Source organism: Meleagris gallopavo, chromosome 2 (assembly GCF_905368555.1).
Source record: "Meleagris gallopavo chromosome 2, MGAL_WU_HG_1.1, whole genome shotgun sequence".
NCBI lineage: Eukaryota > Metazoa > Chordata > Aves > Galliformes > Phasianidae > Meleagris > Meleagris gallopavo.
In genome coordinates, this window is record NC_139405.1 from 30,144,618 (window position 1) to 30,157,667 (window position 13,050).

At 45.5% G+C, this 13,050-nt stretch overlaps 1 protein-coding gene across 23 annotated transcripts in view; it reads right to left on the reverse strand.

Moving 5' to 3' along the window:
• The window catches only part of RSPH9 (radial spoke head component 9), an 80,349-nt gene that overhangs the window by 22,551 nt on the left and 44,748 nt on the right, over positions 1 to 13,050 (reverse strand). For 20 of the 23 annotated variants that reach the window (XR_014882085.1, XR_014882086.1, XR_014882084.1 and 17 more), the window contains one exon: positions 10,169 to 10,306. The exons of the other annotated variants lie outside the window; for them this stretch is intronic. The gene's annotated coding sequence lies outside the window, so the exon portion shown is untranslated. The remainder of the gene's footprint in view (positions 1 to 10,168; positions 10,307 to 13,050) is intronic. 23 annotated transcript variants of the gene reach the window in all.

The window sequence follows — 13,050 nt, forward strand, 5'->3', positions numbered from 1 at the left end:
GTTCCATGAAGGGCAGCACCATTGCTGGTGACAAAACAAGGGAAGAAGGGTGAATGAAGGGTGAATGAAGGCATCACCTGCCCATTTAGTGGACATACAGGATCAGGTCTACTTCAGCCAATCTGCACTGCAAACCCAGATTTCTCCACACATTAACAATGTTCTCCTGAAGAGTCCCTATAAATAGCACCCAAGATGTGTCACTGAGTAGGCACAAGCAAGTATTTTGCTTCTTCCTCTCCAAAGGACCCATTGCCTAAGCATGGCCCTAAAAAAAGGGCATCTCCAGGAAGACTGCAAAATAAGACAGAATGAAACAAAAGCTACATTGCACACCCACTCCTCTTCAGCAGGAAGTACACGGTCCACAAGCCACATCCTGGCTGTTCAGCCCTCAGCACTCCATATCAGGAGCACAGGCCCTCTACAAACCACACTGCACCACTACTAATGCAGAGTAACACTGACTCCCAGCCAGCAACAACAGCCCTACAGGCCAGGAACTGCATAACCCCTGAGTTTCCCTAGACTGTCGTAAGGAAGTACCAACAATGGAGGACAGGCCTTCTGCCCTTATTTTCTACAGACCATGCTGATGGGGCTGTCTCCTCACACATAAGAAGCCACCTTTGGAGCTGGGCACCAGCTGTGAATTTGTTTTGCAGGGGGTAGCTCATTCAAACTCACACTTCTGCCATCCTGTGGGAAACCTGGCAACCAGAAAAGCTTTGCAAGCTACTCCCAGCTGCTTTCTGAAGGAAGCAATTCCCAGCTGCTAGTTTGTTGCTGCAGGCTAAGGAAGGGTACACCTTCACAGCACTCCTGCTCTTTCCACTTTGCCAGCACCTCTTACTGCTCTGTTCAGAGGCAACAGCTCCGGCACTGCAGGACCTTCCAGCTACAGAACAGCTCTGGGTAAAGAAGCTGCCCCTGGCCCTGCCTTCCTAGCCTGCCCCATCCCACTCCAAAAGCCCTGCTGGCAGTGTGCCTCCTGGCTCCTGAGAAAGCAACCCCTCAGGGGCTGCTCCTAATTGGTGGTTTCCTCCTCCTCTTATGTTGTTGTATTTTGCTCCCTCGCTCATATTTTGTAAGGCTGGTTTTCAACAGGCTGCAAAGGCTGCCAGATCTCACTCTACCTTCAGGCTACTACCACTTGGGGAAAAAGTCCTGCCTTCAAACCAAGCCAGCTGTGGCTTTGTGCCTACACGTAGACAGGTCCAGTGGCCCCAGCCATAAGGGCTCCAAGGTCTAAGGCATCAGGCCTGCAATCATCTGGAAAACACCTCAGCTGATGGGCACAGTAGCCCAAAGAAGGCAATCAAGAAATGATTTCCCATGTGTGCTCTCATGAGATCTGCAAAGCCATGGCATGGTACACATGTTAAGCAGGCAAGGTCAACACGCTGCCCAGACCCTGGGTATCCTGGTCTAGTATTAGATATGGGGGTTGGCAGCCCTGCCTGTGGCAGGAGGGTTGGATCTTGATGATCCTTGTGGTCCCTTCCAATCCAAGCCATCCTATGATTTTACGATGGTCTCCACAGACTGTAAGCAGCCTGAGTGTTACCCACATGTCACTACTACACTCTCCTTCAGGGAACTGAGGAACTTGAAGATAGCACTTCCTGAAGTGCAGATAGATTTTGTTGCCATATGCCCCAGCTGCTGAGGAAGGAACGACTGGACACAGGTAATTTGCCAGGAAATGGCAGACACACTGAGGAGCTTTCTGCTTCCACCAGTGAGCCAGGCACAGAAAACAGGGGCTGGCAGATGCTCTCCTCCTGCTGCCTTGGTAACGTGTGCTTGTCCCGCCCCTGACAACCTGACTGGCCTTCCCTGAAAGCCAGGACACCACTCTTCCAAGGTGGTTTTGGCTCATTTCTTCCTATGCAGGGTCTTGTGAGTGCTCTCGGCAGCAGAATCAACATGCTGACACTGAACATCCACCTCAGGACAGTGGCAGCTGAGCCAGGCAGCATCCTTCTCCTTGCCATGACAGCGAGCCCTTACTTTGGCAGGGCTGTAAGTGCAGAAGGGCTGGTGTCCATCCCCACGTCTGCACAGCCAGATTCTGTGCCCAGGGAGCAGGCAGGGAAAGAGGCACATGGCTATGGTTGATCAAAGCCACAAGCTGTCCTCTGAGAGGAACCCCTGGCTGAACTCTGCGGTGGCAGCTGCAGTCCCTGTCCCCACAGGCAGATTGTGGTGAGAAGGAAGCTGAAAAAGCCTCACGCAAGTACAGACAAAATCTTCCTGCCGCCTTCCCTCCAGCATAGTGGCTCCCTTGTAAGCTGCTCAGCACCTCATCTCCAATTCCCCGCCAGCTCCTGGGCCTGAGCAAATCCACAAGGTACCAAACCTCACCTGCCCTGTCCTGGGATCCAAAGCAGGCAGCCTCCCTCCTCCCTACTCCCACCCTTTGCCCTCATCACGGTCACATCACTGCTTGGAGAGGTTTCTCGTCTCTGAGGAGCCCACACACGCTGTGACTACTGAACCCCACACGTGGCTGGCAAGCCATGAGGGGCTGTTTGTGCTCTCGCTCCACTTTGCAGAACTGGCCAACATACCATGAATTACGAGTGTCAGATATCACAGGCAAATCTCCAGCTGGATTTTCCATTCAGTTGGAGCTATTGGTTCAACAAACGGCAGCAAGTGCCTTCAAGTGTAAGAAAGAGGGGTGACTGTCAGAGAAGGGTCAGGGCTTGATCCCCTGCATCCATCCCTCCCTCTCACTCTCTTGTGAGCTGGTGATGGGTTGCTCTGAAGTGCACCGCCTGAATATTCAGGCGGTCTATCTCGCATCTCTGATCCTTTGATGCTATTTGCATACAAATGTCATCGGAGATAAGGAGCAAAGGAGGGAGACAGAGACAGGATTGTTTCTAGAGAGAACGGGTGCGCTCTCTGCTTTCCCATGAAGAATTGGAGGTCTGAGTCCTTTCGAAGCTCTCGGCCTTGCTGTGCTGAGGGGCCAAGCCCACCACCAAGCCCAGGCACCAGGGCACCAGAGCACCCAATTCACAGAGCACATCCGACCCTGTGAACAGCAGAGAATGAGAGCGGCCATTGAGATGAGAGTGTATTTCACTGTGAGTTACTACAAATCACTGTATGCTTTACAACAGAATGTAGAGGTTTCAGTTGAAATTGTGGTTTTCAGGCACAAATGTGCACACCATTTATAGTCTAAAGAGAAGCAGATGCTGCTGCAAAAGTTCACAGCAAGGAACAGACCAGAGGCTGTCTCAGTCCCAGCTGAGTGCCTCCGCTATCAGGTAACACAGTTGCTTACATGTGGGGAGGGAAAAACACTGGAGGGAAGCAGCATCTGTACAATAAAGCACATAAAGTACGTGGGAGCCTCAAGCAAGGAGTTTCACTGGTACAAATCCCCAGCATCGCACATTCTTGCAAGCAGAAGACATCATAATGCAAGCATGTGAAATACCTGCAGAGGGAAAGACAGCTGAGTGTTGCTGTTGCCCTTGAACACAAAAGGATAAACTGATATTCCACAAGATGAAGAAGAAACCACTTCAAACTTCATCAAAGTAAATAATTTCCTTCACATCACATGCAATTGGACTAAGCCACCCTTAACAGAAGAAGCTGGGAGGCCAAGATGTGGATGAGGAGAAAAATAAAAAACATAGTAACAACAGCTAACAGCACTTTTGGAAAATAAGTTAAATTTCGTATTGCTGGTCTCAATCCCATCTCTAATGGTTAAGAACCAGAAAGTGATCTCAAGTGTGGAAAAGACTGTTACATCTGCCTACTGCAAAGATCTTGCACCTTCCCTTGAAGCATTTGGCAAATGCATCAAAGACAGCATCAGAACAACAGCACATCAGAGACAGGTTCCTGGAATAAATGGATTTTGAGGCTCATCCAGTTTGGCTGTTCCATGGCTCCAGTTTCCAGTGTCAAGATTGCAATCTCCATACTTGTATATACAAAGTTCTTGCAGACCCCAGTGAAGCAAAGCCAGCTGAAGTAGCACAGTGCTTGTGACAGGTTGTGGATCTCATTATGCTGTTGCTGTTTTTCCTTAAAGCTCCAGATCCTGATGACAGATGATTAGGTGAAAACACGTTTTCCACATAGTCCTCTTCGTTGTGGGGAAAACTAAATATGATTCAAAGGCAACCTTAAGACTCAGAAATCAAGAAGCAAGGAGAAAAATGCAGCATAAAAGCTTCCAGTTTTAAAGTTATCACAGATTTTCATGCTCCAGCTTAAGATGTCTGGAACTTTGGGGCTTAAAATACTGAATTTGAGGCAATATGAAATGCTTTGAGCTCCCTCACATCTCAGTTCTTGCTAGCTTCTCTCAGTTGCAAGATTTCTGCTCAGCAATTCTTCAGAATCCCTCACTTGTGGGGTCTGCCTCCCCCCATGCTGCCAGCTTTCTGGACTGGACTTCCTCAGACATCTTACTCAAGTCACTGTTGTTCCTAAAGCTCTGGCTGAAGGACTCACTTTATACAAAAACATGCAACTTACAAGGGAAAGTTGCTACACTCCAAAGCAGACAGAAAAAGCTAGTAATGGAGCCTAAATGTAACCCCAAAGCCCAATATTCCAGGTCGAATGAAAACACCACCATCATTTATGATTTGAGAGATTTGTGTCCTGTGTCATGCATCTGAACTGCTGGCAACATCGCTTTCCACGCTCCTCAGATTTGAACAGGTGCCCCTTGACAGCTTGCTCTCCTATGCCCTCCCAGCTTTTCACCACTACTTCCTTCTTGAGGGCTAAAATGGACTCCACAGTGATAATGAAAACAGGACTTTGTTGTTCAGTTCCTTCCCTCACAAACTGGAGATCTGGCTAGGGCTGGCTCCAGCTTAGACACCAATGGCACGTCCTCAGCATAGCCTGGACATCAGCCCAGCAAATGTCACTGTGGAGCATGGTTTCCCCCCTCCCTGAGCCTTAACTCCCAGCCCTACTGCCTTTCTCCTCCCTTTTCCCAAGGCAGAACATCTCCTGGTGCCAGGGAGAGTCAGCAACTCCCCTTTTCCTCCTCTGTTTTGTTCTTGACTCCTAAATCAGATGGGTGGAGGGTTACCAGGAGACAACCTGGCAAAGATTATGCCCAGTTTCCTCGATCTCCGGTAATTTGCCTCCTATTTGTATAGCACAGCACACTGTCGAGGCTGGGCTTTCAGAGCCCCAGAAAATTCCCAGCTGAAGTCAGAGGGATTTGGACCTGAGAGTGAAGGCATTAACAGTTTGCAGGGGAAGTAAGTCAGTCTCAGACCTCGGCTCTGACTTGGCTTTAGTGTGCAGTGTGAACATACCCACGTACTACACAGTCTTGTCCTGGAGCCAGTATCTTAGGGCAGCATCTGGAAAGTGAAAGTAGCTACCTCCTAACTGTGTAACCTGCTTGGCAAGGGGTTTCCAGCCTGTCCCTCGGCCTGCTGCACAGGTGTGTGAGATTTGCATGTGGTGCAGCATACAGGCAGAGCTGAGGTCCCTTCCAACCCCTACAGTTATGTGATTCTGTGATTCCAGGGAAGGCGTGCTTTCCAGCTCTTTCCTATGCCAGTATTGCTGCCACCTGGAGATGAGAGGAATGAAGGCCTCCCAGCTGTTTCGCTACCTTTGTCCTTCTGCCTTTTCTCAGACACAAAGCACTCTCTTTTACTGCAGTTGAAGGGATCAAGCTGGCACCCCCCAGCTCTCTGGTTACCCTGTTGCAAGCCTAGCTCTGAGAAACACGGGCCCCTTCTGCTCCTTGGTGAAAACACTGCTGGCCACTATGGGAGGCTTTGGCTGAGATACATAACCCTGCACATTTGGGGAGGAGGCAACTTGCCTGTGCTTTCCTGTCCTTACTAGTTCAGAATTTCAGCTACAGAAATACACGAATGAATGCACGCCTGTGTGTTTGGCAGAGCTGTGCACATAAAGAAGAAGGGGCTTTCTGCAAGTATTTTATGGCACTGAGATGGGAGAGAGATGGGAGAGTGAGGGAGCTTATGCACTGCATGTGCACGTGCACATTTTCATGTTGTCTGCACAGTTGTGCATGTATATGTGTATTTCCATATTGTATCTAATAGGCTCTTTGTTTCTCTAGAGAAGAAGGAAAAGGAAATCCGCATGTAATGAATCCATTTATTTTATGGAGCTCCCCTGGAGAGGGGCAGGGAGCACAATTTATGCAAAAAAACAGGCAGCTGCTGTTGGGAGGGGTACACCAATCTGGTTTTGATTTTCATTCGTAAGTGGAGGTGGCCACACAAGCCAAGGCCTCGTAAACTCCCTGTAGAGAAGAGTGGCCCGTTGGTGTGAGGCTGTCAGAGCCTATCTGGCCATTAGTATCGAGTCACTCGCCTCTGTATCTGACTAATTCCCGCCCCGTTGTTCTGCCTTCCCAGGATGCGTTTCCCTGTGCTGTGGCCTCCCATTAGAAGACAGAGGCAGAGCTGTACTGGGGTATAGACTGAAATCTTTGTGTTGAAGGGTAAAATGCCCTTTACAGAGCTGTTTATGTCACAGAGTATACTACAAAAACAACAACTACGTGAATTGTGAGTTACAGTCCAGTTTCTCTCTGCCATTTATAAGAAGACAGGGAGTGAGATGGTATGGAAAAATTCCTGGGCTAGCGGAAATGGCAAGAGACACTGAGACAAGACACCACGCATCTGCCTTTTTTCCATCCCTGCCATTTTGCAAAACTCAGTGCATGCCATCTGGGCATTTGTTGGTGCAAAGGAACACTGGAGATTTTCATAGTGGGAAACACGTCTCAACAGTTGCAGTGCTTTCAGCAGAATTCTATTTTATTATCTGATTTTTCATCAGATTAAGAGTCCATCAAATTTATCCACCAGTAGCACGAGAAAAAATTAACCTTAGCTTCTTCTAACTCACACTATGACTGTCCCACATTACAAAAACACATGGCTTTCTGATGATCTCCACCAGCTGCCTGTGCCAGGCCAGAGCTCACGTGCCAGTAAGAATCTAGCTCAAAATCTCATTCAGTGTCTGTATTTCACCTTGTGCATGCCCAGTAGAGGTAGGCAGGTAAGTGGGCAGACAGATATATCAATTCAGGAAACTGAAAATGAAAACTGGTCCCCAAACTACCCTCACAGAATAGCAGCAGTTACTTACTGCACAAGGTGAATCAATTTTTGTTACTCTCTGTAACTCAGATGTTTTACATTTTCTTTCCTTGTAGATAAATATAGGTATGTTTAGTAGCCAGCAAAGGATATTTAGAATTTGAGGAGTGTTGAACTCTCCATCCCATGGACATTTTCATTTCCATTTATTAAACGCACATTTCAAGTCATACACAGAGGCTGAACATGTTATGAAATCTTGACTGAATGGTAGGGTGAACATCTTAGGAAATCTTGGTTGAATGCTGGTGTATCTGTTAGATTTTGTCACTGGTCCTTTCTGCTCTTGCTTGTGCAATGTTTCATTTTAACGTGTTCATACAGACCAACAGGGAAGAAAGGCACAATTACACCCCATAACTGGTCACGTCCCTGAGGCACTCAAAGACTAAGGTTTGTCACACATTGCAGAGCTCGTCCAGCCAAGGGCTAGAGGGCTGCTGATGTACCCATGCCAGCAAAAAGCCTCATGTAGATGCATTTAAACTGGTGCAACCCTATACTGTCTTCTTTTTTGTCACTGCCTAAATAAAGGGAAGAGACCTATGCAGGGAAGAGAGGAGACAATAAACAGTACCCAGTCCAGCAAAAGACACCTCTAGACGTACAGACCATATTTCCACTAGGTGGCTGTGCCAATGTAGCAATACTTTTGATTATTTGGTAACTACTCTACACTACTATTTCTCAAGAAGAGCCACATACATCGTATGCAGGTGCTCCATACTTCATGAGTGGCCAGAATGCAAAAGCTTATTTTTGCTATTATGTTGGACTTTGACTTTTGCTTCTAAAAATGTATAATTTGATCAGCAAAAGAAAAACATGTTGGAAAAAAAGTTTATGGCTTACCAAGGTCATACAACTAATCTGTGACAAAGCACAAAACTGAATATAGGTGTCCTGCATTTCCAGCTACTCATCTAAGAACATGGATAAGATGTTGCATTTGAAACAGGACAGTCTCAAAGAATCCCAAGAAAATTTATGCCATCATCAAGATTTATCAATCCAGGAAACAGAAAGCAAAATAATCCTGGAAGAAAGGGTGAACTGCCTTGATAGATGCAGAGTTAGTACTGTATGCTCACCTATGTTACTGCATGGCTGCAGACATAGCTGAATATGCCATAACACAGAACTACATACATTAGCATGTCATGCTATTATATGGCACTCCTACAAATGCACAGTTCTGAGAACAAGGACAGGGATTTGTTTTCTGCAGTATCTCTGAAGATCATAGAATCATGGAATTGTTTGAGTTGGAGGGGACTCATATGCACTCCTCAGTAATGAACAAGGACATCTACAGATAGATCAGAGACCCATGCAGTCTGACTCTGGATGTCTCCAAGGACAGGACATCCACTGCATCTCTGGGCAACCTGTGCCAGTGCCTCACCACCTTTAATGTAAAAGAATTCCTTATGTCCAATCTAAATAAATCCCCTTTTAGTTTGAAATCATTCCCTCTTGTCCCACCACAACCAACTCCACTAAAGAGTCTGTCCCCAGTGAAAGCCAACATGAATCAACATGGTCAGTTTGTCAGGAGGAGAATGTTCGAAGCAAAATCTCTGCTCTAAGGTTACTGACTCTGAACAGAACATCAAGAGATCCTAGGCAGACTGGTATCACTGGCCTCAGTGACACAAACTTCCTCATCCCCTAGGCCTCTCTCTGGTTTTCCAGAACTGGCGATCAGCACAACCCCATGCTGCAGCCACTTGTATACAGAACTATCCTTACAAAGAGCTATTTCTTTCTCAAAGGGCCAATAATATAGTCCAAAAGAGGACACTCAGAACCATACTGCACTTTGGAGATGAGCCCAGCAGCACTTTCAGAATCACATGCACTTTCCCCGCCTTTCTCAAGCCCTTGGCAAAATGGAGATTCAAAGCAACCGCTTTGATTAAATGCTTATGGCTACTTAAGCATCTGACTGCCATGCATGGCCCACCTGGCAAGGCAGGCACACCTCCCCCAAGCCCACACTGGGGCCGTAACACTTACAGGCTGTGTAGGCTGCTCTGCTTCAGGGCTGAGGAGCCTGCCACATTCCCCTCCAGCCGTGTCGTCGGCAGCGTCATGCTGACAGGTTCGAGCCGTGCAGAGAGGGTTGTTTTTATAACCTGCTCTCTTTTAACAAAACTTTCCCAAGCTTATTCCTCCCCATTATAGTCAAGATCACCTACTGCTCAGGAGGATTCAGATTCTTAAAGGGAAATTGCAGGAATACAGGAAAGATTGATACATAGTGGCATCCAAGGAAGAAAAATACACCTTAGAACCAACCAGTTATTCCAAATACTGAGCTCTGCAACATCTTTCATTTCCGACTGGCAAGTCCCCTCTTTTCTCTATTGTTCCCGGTTCCACCATAACAAACTCTTCAGATGCTCCTCATGCTGACCTGTAGCTCTTCTACTCTTCCAGTCCCGGAACCAAACATTTTGCCCACCACGTGAATTTGATCCTTGACTAATAATTCAAAATGCCACAATGCTATACTAGACTACACATCACACCTCAGCTCTGTCATTCTCAATAAAATTGGTAAGCACATGTAATCACAGGATGGTTGGGGTTGAAAGGAACCTCTGGAGGCTATCTAGTCCAACCTCCCTGCTCAAGAAGGGCCACCTACAGCAATTTAACTAGGGCTATGTCCAGACAGCTTCTGAACATCTCTAAAGAGGAGGACTCCACAGCCTCTCTGGGCAACCTGTATTATTGCTCCTTTATTCTGTTAGCAAAAAAAAGCACTTCCTAATGTTCAGAAGGAGCCTCCTGTGTTTCAGTTTGTGCTCATTGCCTCTTGTGCTCATCTGCCACTGTCTTGTGGCAGTGGGGACCACTGAAAACAGACTGGCTCCGTTCTGTTTACACTCCCCCTTCAGGGTTTTATATTTCTATACATTTCAATTTTGATACATTGATGAAATTCCCCCCTGAGCCCTTTTTTTTCCGAACAGCAGGCTGAACAGTCCCATTTGACTCACTTCTTCCTCTTAAGAGAGAAGTTTCGGATCCTTCATCATCTTCATGGTCCTTTGCTGGACTCTCCACTACATCCATGTCATCCTTGTAAAACTCTGGAGCTTTTACTGAGCTGTCAGCAGTGATGCTTAACTCTTTTCCTTAAGAGAAAGAATTCAATTAGAGCACTTCAAGATGGCTAAGCAAATGAGTTTTCTCCCAAGCATGCATTAACTTTTAGCATTCTACAAGGAACTTTGTTTGCCATTGAGATGCTTTTTCAGTAAGCGTAGCTGGGTCTCTCTAAACTTCCTCACAGTCTTTCTTTTTCTTGACCAAACTAAATTTGGCCAGTGCTCACATGCTACTATTTAAATCCCCTGCAGTGCAAATGAAAAAAACATGCTATAACAGGATTCTAAACAATGCCATTTGTTTTTTGTCTCAAAATTTTTGTATTGAATTTCATGCTCTTGAATCCACAGCCCTGGAGAACAAAGTCCCCTTCCAACCCAAAAAGAACTGAAAAAGCATGACAAGAACAAGTTTCTTCAGTGCACTAGGGGATCAACTTTTATGTTCCCTAGCGAGTTTAGATTCTGAGAAGTATTTAGTCCATAACTTCTTTGAGTAAACCATCATTGAGAGCAATGAAAGTCCAATGTCTTTTTGAGACAGCAATACTCTTGCCCACTAGGAGTGAGACTACAAAAAAACTTTTTTCACACATGTACTGCCAAAGAGCTGTCAAATGGGAACAGCTTATTGTGAAATGTTTTTGTCATGAGAATGAATGTTCACCCAAGACAAAACAAAACCTATCAACCTCTCTGACTTTAAAAACAAAAAGCCCTCTGGACGAGTGTTTAAAAGTTGTTCACCACCCTCAGTTGGCTTGTGATTCAGGATCCAGCAAAGTTCAAGAGCTGCTGCCCAGTAGGGCAGGGAATGAGATCCCAAACAGGTGTGGACCAGGTGTGAAAAAGAAGAAGGTTAACACACCCCATCCATCACAGGTCAGCACATCTGTAAAAACGGAAATAAATATTAACTCAAGGCAAACTCTTGTCTGGAGATGAGCAGAATTCTCCCCAGTGGCAACTAAAGAATATCATGTGGTGAGGACTGCAGCTGAGCTGATTTACTGCTAAACTGCACTTGTATGGCTGCAAGAGGCACTCATTCCCTCACTGCTGAATTGCTTCTTCTCTGTATTAGAGACAAAGAGGCCTAGTGCTCTTCTGAATATCTCTCAGCTTCATTTTTCCAATTGCAAACCAATGGTTTGAAGCTTCACTGTCTTGCCAGACTCATAAAAAGACGTTATCAGATGCTAGCCAAATTGTGAAGAACAGCATGTTTTATGAAAACCCAATTAAACTCTGGCCATCAGTATCTCACTTTCATCTCTACCAAGCATTGTCTCAGCTTTCTTGTTGTATGCCAAGCTTATATTCTTCTCTGATTCGGTCAGTGACATTAGAATTAACAGTTTCATTTTGTTTTGATGTTTTTTGGGGGAAAGAAGGCAGAGTCCTTATTGTTTATATTCTAGGTCTGCAGGATACCAGAAATAAGTATTTTCAGGGTCAGGAGGGGAGTCTTCTTCCATAACTAAGCTATGAAAAAGGGAATTGTTTGTCATTAACATTCATACAAGCACACACTGAATGTCATTCTCTGAAAGAACCGATAAATAAAATAGAAATGCAGTACAAAGAGAAATGCTGCCTGGTGATAACTTCAGAAATGCAGATCAGTGGAATAGCTCTTTAAGCTGAGCAACATAACAGAGGCCCATATGAGTCCCTATGGTCCCAAGTACCAGGTAAAGTGAACAGTGTCACAGAAATACCTCCATTCCCTTCTTTCCACAGAGGAATTTCCCTTCTTGTTGTCTCTAAACACTTAAGTTTCCAGCTGACTGTGATTCATTTTAAGAACTCATAAATGCAGGGAGCATACTGTGTTTTCACCTGACTGGCAGAAAGGACAGCTATTATTTTCCATCAGCTTTCAACCCTCTTCCAAGCCATTGATTAACAAAAGCAACAAATTACCCTGGATACTCAAGCAAGGGTCACTAAAAATACAACAAAATGCAGAGCAGAATTAGGGATGAAGTAAAACTGTTTTTAATAGATCAACAGTCATCACCTAAAACTCCACTTCAGCCCATCTGATCTTTTTTTCCAACAAACCAATCTGGGAAGCAAACTTGCTGATGGTGTAAACAAAACAAACGAGATGTCCTCCTGTCTTGTCATTATCATTCTTCTGTTGTTTTCTATCTTCGTGAAAGACTATCTGCTATTGTCTGCTATTCACTGTCTTTTTAGTGTAAGTCATAAAATGCAGTGTGAAGGGCAGTCTCTGCTTTTATTTGTCATATCTGAGATTTGTCACGCTGAACAGTATCTGAAAACACAAATATATATTTATATACACATATATATGTTCTCTCTAGGTTTGCAGAGTGCAAAGATTCAGACAACTGAGTTATCTTGATAAGACAAATCTGTCAGGACTCAGAGCAGCAGCAATCATAGGTGTGGACAAGTGGTGCCACATTCTAAATTTTTTACCAGCTGGAAAAGAGCAGCATCACAAATACCAGTCTGAGAACCACATCAACAGCATAGTTGCCTAAATGAGCACTCTTCTCAGAAATAGCCAGAGGAGTTTGATGACTGAAAGCCTCCAGAAGCAAAGGGCTTTCAGGCAAATCCAGCTGATATATTTGTTATATGGTGCCAACATAATTTCCCTTAATGGCTAGAGAAAAAGGGGAGCACGAAAAGGGTCAGTTGGGAATGTTACGTTATGTGGGGGAGGGGGAGCAAAGAAAAGGCAAAACTAGCTGAGAACAGGCTCCATCTAAATTGCATGCAGACCTCACACAAAG